Genomic DNA, 7,169 nt, shown 5'->3' with positions numbered 1-7,169 from the left:
TTTTTTAATTTATATATTTATTTATTTATAGGTAGACTTAAATTGATTGAGGTGTGTGTGTGTGTGTGTGTGTGTGTGTGTGTGTGTGTGAGTGTGAGACAGAGAGAAAAAGAGAGATAGAAAGAAAAAGACAGGAAAAAAGAGAGATGGAAAGAAAAAGAGAGAAAAGGAGAGGCAGAGGGAGAGAGGGAGGAAGGAAGGAGAAAAAAGAGAAAGAAAAAGAGACACAGAGACAGACAGACAGAGAATCAATAGCAGTTGTATTAGTATGGGAAGGGCCACGCTGGAGTCAGAGGAGCTGCTCCAAATCCTGCCTCTCTGGAGTCAAAGCCCCCTCCCAAAACCTCAGTTTCCTTAATAATGAGATGAGAGAGCTGGATGGAATGGTCTCTGAAGGCTCTCTAGACCTATGATCCTAGGACTAGGGAAGAGCTTGGGCCCAGAGAGCCAACTTTAGAGGCTCTTTTGGTGCTAAGACGTGTCCCAGAATCTGTTTCTCCCCCCAATAGGCCACACATCCTCCCTCCCTCCTCCCAAATAAGGACCTCTTTCATGCGAATTTCCCAGGGCCTGGTTTGTGGCATTCAGTTTAAGATTAAAAATTCCAAATTGGGTTCCTTTGCTGGGTTTGCATTCAGTGGGCAGCAGATTCCTTCTACAGCCTCCCCTTCCCCCTCCCCTTCCTCCTCTTTCCCCTTCCCGCAAAGCAAATTTCTGCCACCAGACACTTCTCTCTAGTGATCACAAGGATTGGGGGTCATAAAAAGTAATCCCTCCTGAGCTGGAGACCCATGATCTATGGTTTATATCCTTTTTAGATGGACATACTGAGGGTGAGAAGGGAGAGCAAGGATCCTTAATAAAGAAAAGAGCCCTGGCCTTTGAATAAGACCCATTTTCACCTGGGAGAACATTTACCAGCCAAACCAGTCAGTCAATCACTGAGGCTGACCTTAAGAAGGAAGGGTCTGGATCCCATTTCTGGGTTAAGATAAAAATGCTTCTCAGTTCAGATCTGGAGGAAATCTGTGTTTTGTAGAAGAATTGTAGTGTAAGAAAGTCAATCAACCCCCCTATTTACTCTCCTCCTGAGAAACCACTGTTGGCAGTGACTTTGGGGCATCATGTCCTCTTAGAACAGGGATTCTTGATTTGGAGTCTATGGACTTTAAAAAAAAACTTATGACTATTTCAATATAATTTGTTTCCTTTGTAATCCTATATATTTTATACATTTAAAAACATTATTTGGAGAAGAGGATCCATAGGCTTCAGACACTGTCAAAGGGGTCCAAGACATTAAAAAAAAAAAGTTACGAACCCTTGTCTTAGACAAGATGAGAAGCTTCATTCAGGGGCATGTTCAGATTTCCAGGGTCCGAACACTAGAGGGCAAAACTAGGGGGGTTTCAAGAGAACTCTGATCCAAAAATGATTCCAAAAGTTTTGAGTTCAAAATTTGAACAAAGCTTCAGTCAAGGATGAGTTTGCCCTGCTCAGAGTTTTCTCTCAAGGAAGGGATAATATGTGATTGAATGAATCAATGGAAAGCATTAAGTGTTTCCTATGTGCCAAGCATTGTGTTAAGGGCTGGGGATATAAACAGAAAACCTAAATGCTTTCTGCCCTCAAGAAACTTACATTCTAATAGGAGAAGACAGCACATGGGAACACTACTCTGCCTGGAATCTCCTTCTCTAATGATATCCTTAAGAGGCTGAGACTAGGAAAAAGAAAGCAAGACATAAATTGAGCCTGAATTTGAGAGAACGATTACCAGAGATTGTGAATGTGATGACTATGAAATGTACCTGTAATCAGCCTTGAGCTAAAACACATCCTCTCTCCATCTAGGCCTTTTATACCCAACCCAGTAGTGTGGCTGAGTGTGCAGATTTGGGGATGAATCATAGTATCCCAGAGCAGGAGGGAGACCTCAGAGGCTGTCCAGTCCAACCCATGTAGAAAGAAGACTCCTCCGACTTTCCCAATGAATGGTCAGCCAACTTCTGCTTGGAGATTTCCAGCAAGGAAGACCCTATCACCTCCTACAGCAATTGTAATATGCTTGGTACCTGAACCAATCCAGGTTGAAATGCTAGGCCCGCAGTTAAGTAAATGATGCATGATCATTGTATTCTGAAGTCGAGGGAGACTAGGATCTCAGGGTATCATGGTTCTAAGAATTTCAGAAAAGCTCTTGCCTAGGTATATGTATGTTCCAGCCTTGCCCCCAAATCTCTGGCCCACAGGGGGTTTTTTGTCAAGAAGCAAACTTAATTTTCAGAGCCCCACAAATGAGAAACAAGTCTTGGGACTGAGTATTGAGATTGAGATTGTTGGAGATAGATAGATAGATAGATAGATAGATAGATAGATAGATAGATAGATAGATAGATAGATAGATAGATAGATGGATGGATAGATAGATGGATAGATGGATGGATGGATGGATGGATGGATGGATGGATGGATGGATGGATGGATGGATGGATGGATGGATGGATGGATGAAAGGATGGATGACTAGAAACCTGGATAGATAAATAGATTGAAAGATATCAATGATGGATAGATGGGTAGTTGGATGATCAATAGAGGGTGGATAGATAACTGAAGGTGATAATATCTGAGGATCATCAGTCTAGAACTGAAAGGAACTGTAGAGTTGAACATCCTCATTTTACATATGAGGACAGTGAGGCTCTGAAAAGTCACAGAATGATTAATATAGAGCTAGGAGAGACCTCAGAGGCCACCTAGTCCAACGCCCTCATTTTACAAAAGAGGGAAGATGAGGAAGCTGAGTGCTTTGCTCTGCTGCGTGGTGATGTTTCTTACTCATTCATTCACTCAACAAGCATTTTGTAAATCCTGGCCCTATAGCAAGCAGCCATGTGATAGAGCTGCTACACAAGCAAAGCAAACAAACCTAAACAGTCCCTGCCTTCAAGAAGCTTTCCTTCTTTTAGTGAGAGATCAACTGGTTCCAGTCCAATCTCACTCATTTCACAGATGAGGAAGCTGAGACCCAGAAAGGTGAAGGGTTCCACCACATATCAACAAGTCAGGGACTCAGATTACAAAGCACAGCACAGCCTTTAGGTCCAGTGTGCTTTTGATCACACCACGCTGCTTGAGATTCATGCCACAAATCCTCCCCAGGTAGACAGGAGACCATCTTCCCTAACACCTGTCTTCCTATGCTATTGACTTCACAGAAATTCTGTGGTCATTACTGAATCCAGCCTTGAAAATCAAAAACCAAAATTGTACACACACCCACACACCCACATTCCAAGCTTGCCCTCCTTTCTTCACGGTGCTAAGAATGAAATTGATGTGCTTTGAGATGTTGTGGTTGTGAACAGGTGGGCAGGAAGGGGCTGCCTCCCAAGACGGTTTTATCTTCCTTGGGAGCCCTCAGAGACCTGAGAATGGAAGTGATGGAGGGTGAACAGTCACTAGCTTCTCTCAAGAGAGTTCTTTCCACAGATGGAAAAGATACATTAAAATTGCCGAATAAGTTGGGAAGCACTTGGCAGAAAGCAGGAGCCTCTCGCCAGACCAACCTTATATAATATGTGTGTGTGTTATGTAACATGCAGAATACTTAATATGGTGTATATATTATGTAAATGGCGTGTCATTTGAAGTAATAATGACAAATTTAGACCCACTGATCTCACATATTCAATGACAGATTAGAACACGGAAGTCCCTTGGCCAGAGAGTCTTAAAATGTAGCCCCTCCTGGTGGACGTCATGGATGGCTAGAACTGCATCCTCCTCCCCCATCTCCTGGCTTTCTAGTCCCCTCCCCTCTTAGCTGCCTTCCCCCGGTGAGACCCACCGAAAAAGGAAATTCTTCCAAACCTCCCAACTCTTCCTCTTGGTCAGGTGAGCGTGGCTGTGAATTCTACTCTACAAGGATCACTCCTTTCCTGGCTGCATTGAACAGAAGGCTGGACATGACAGGGAGTCCACTGTCTGGGAGGGAGGTGGCCGTGAGCTGTAGCAAGGAACAGGCTCTCCTCTGCCTCCCTCCCCCAAATGCTCTTGGCAAGGGCAACTGGAGCCAGAAGAAAAGTGATACCACAGAGACTGAAACTATCAGGCCACTGGTGGCAGCGGCTTAGTCCAGTGAAGAGCTGGCTAGGTTTGAAGATCTGGGTTCAAATCCCAATACGACCACTAATTACTCATGGGACCTTCCCTCCCTTCCACTACTTTGCTCTAGGCACAGTCAAGTCAACCACCATTCCTAGAAAGGAAAAGTCAATTCATTACCCTTTGACACCAGTCAGTCAGTCAACAATCAAGCAGCATTTGTTAAAGCACTTACTATGTGCCAGAGACTGTGCTCAGTGTTGGATATTCGAAGAAAGGGAAAAGTATAGTCTCTGCTCTCAAGGAGATTACGCTCTAATCGGAGAGACAAGACACGAACAACTCTGGACATACAGAGGTATGTACGACATCCATGGGAGACGATCTCAGGAGGAAAGAAAGTGGGGACCAGGAGCCTCCTGAAGAAGGGACAATTCAACATCTGTGTCCTGGCCAGCCCTCCCCCATGAAAACGGCAGCTCCTCAAGGGCAGAGACTGGCTCGATTTCTGTATCTGTGCCCCCATACTGGCCACAGCACAAGTATGTACTCCATTCCTTTAAATTTAGCTACTTCTCTGGGCCTCTGTCACTTTATCTACAAAATCAGGGGGAAGGTTGGTCTAGGGGACCTTTAAGTTTCCTTCAACTTCCTAAGTCTATAAACTTTGTGCAGGTACTCAGAGGGTTAACATGAAGTGATATGACATAGTAGAGCACTGGACTTGAAGTCATCTTACCTGTCCCCTTGTCCAGAATCCATCCCACCTATGCCCAAATCCAGAGCCCATTCCCCCATGCCCAAATCCAGAGCCCATCCCACCTGTCCCCTAGTCCAGAACCCATCCCCCCATGCCCAAATCCAGAAACCATCCCACCTATGCTCACATTCAGAAACCATCCCACCTGTCCCCTAGTCCAGAACCCATCCATATGCTTTAAAAAAAAAAAAAAGAAAAGAAAAAAAGTTCTTTGAAAACACCAAATTTCTGGGCACTTTTGTTGTTGTCATTCATTGATTTCCCAAAGTCACAAAGCTATGTTGTGGTTGAGTCATTTCATTGTGCATGACCCTTCATGGTCCCATTTGGGGTTCTCTTAGCAGAGATACTGGAGAAGTTTGCCATTTCCTTCTCCAGCTCATGTTACAGTTGAGGAAACTGAGGCAAACAAGGTTAAGGGACTTGCCCAGGATCACACAGCTAGGAATTGACTGAGGTTGGCTTTGAACTCATGGAGCTAAGTCTTCCTGATTCCAGGTCCAGGGTTCTATCCACTATGCCATCTAGCTAACCCTCTGAGAAATTTGATGAAGAAATTCGAAAGAAGGGAAGGAAAGAGGGAGGGAATATATCTTAGGCCTAGACTGAATTTTGACAAATGACACAAATTTATAAGAAATGCATATCCTAAAAACAACCAGAGGTGTTTTACACACACACACACACACACACACACACACAAAACCCCTCCATGTCCCGCCTGTAGATGAAGTACAAAAAAATCGATGTTATCTATCCCTTGACTCAGGCAATAATTCTTTCTGCCTTTCACACTGTCTCTCTTTGCTACATAAAGAGATGCTTCCCAGTCAGTACTAAGAAGGTGAGATTTCTTCTGCCATTCTCCATGCTCAGACTACACCTGGAGTGTTCACCTCCAGCCACTGAAGTCTGGGAAGGATATCGTTAAGATGGAGAATGTCCAGAGGACAGCTAGGCTAATGGAAGGCCCTGAGACCGGGCAATGTGAGGATCAGCTGAAGAAGCTAGAAATATTCAGCTTGCAGATTAGATGTCTTGCTTGGGGGACGGGGGTGGGGAAGAGCACAGTCTTCAAATATGTGAAGGGCTGTTATGTGGAAAGATTAGCCTTTTCTGCTTAGCCCTAGAGGGCAGAACCAGGAGTTATAGATGGAAATTATAATGAGGCCCATTAGGCTTGATGCCAGGAAAAACTTCCTAACCTTTAGAGCTGCCCTAAAAAGGAATGAGCCACCTGATGAAGTTATAGGCTTACTCTTGATTGAAGGCTTCAAGCAAAGACTGGGTGGCCACTGGTCAGGCATGTCGAGGAGGGGATTCTTATTGTGTGACACACTAGTCTGGACGTCCTTCTTTCTCAGAGATTCTATGCCTGCAATATTTATTTTCAGCTATCAGCTAATGATGGAACCAATTCTACTTTCAAAAGACATTTGAGAAGGTAAGGTTCCAGTCAACACTCCCAGGAACTAATTCCCTGTGAGAACATATTGGTGAAGGCCAATGGACGGCCTAGGCCACCTGCTGCCATCCATACAATCCTGACCTTCTCAAAGAGGAAATGAGACACATGCGCTGAGAGAATGCATAAGCCATGACCTGCCCCAATAGCATTGTACGCGACAATTTCCACTTTTCAACTTCCCACTACAGTGGAAATGTCAAGAAAATTCTGCTTTACCTCCACCCCTCCTAAAATCCTAGGTCAATTTATTCCAGCATTAAAATATTATCCCAGGGGCGGCCGGCCCAGAGTCAGGAGGACCCCAGTTCAGTTCCAGCCTCAGACACTTAACACCCACACAAAACAACTAGCCATGTAACCTTGGGCAAGTTACTTAACCTCAACTGCCCTCCAAAAAGTGCAAAAAAAAATCCCCCACTATCCCCTAGTCTCATCAGCCTTGATATTATTGTTACATCAAAACATCTCATTGTTTTCTTCACCAAAGAGCCCCACAGTTCTGGGTCTCATTCAAAACCGTCAGTACTAAAAGAGTCGTATGGTCAATGCATTTAACCAATCAGCCAACAAGCATTGATTAAGTATCTACTGTATGCCAAGCACTGTCAGCCACTGAGAATACAAAGACAAAAAGGAAACAGTCCATCCAATTTGAACCATTCTTTCCAAAGTTCACTAAAACATAGATAAGAGAGCTGGAAGCCCTGGAGACTATTTAGCCAAAGGACCATAGGCTTGATAACAGACCTAGATTTGGAAGGGACCTAAGAAGTCAACTAACGGACTTTCATTTTACAGAGGAAACCAAGCCCCAGAGAGATGAGATAACTTG

This window comes from Petaurus breviceps, unplaced genomic scaffold, assembly GCF_028583685.1.
Source record: "Petaurus breviceps papuanus isolate PSGF00001 unplaced genomic scaffold, PetGlider_PUasm1.0 186, whole genome shotgun sequence".
Lineage (NCBI taxonomy): Eukaryota > Metazoa > Chordata > Mammalia > Diprotodontia > Petauridae > Petaurus > Petaurus breviceps.
This window is presented reverse-complemented; position numbering follows the sequence as displayed.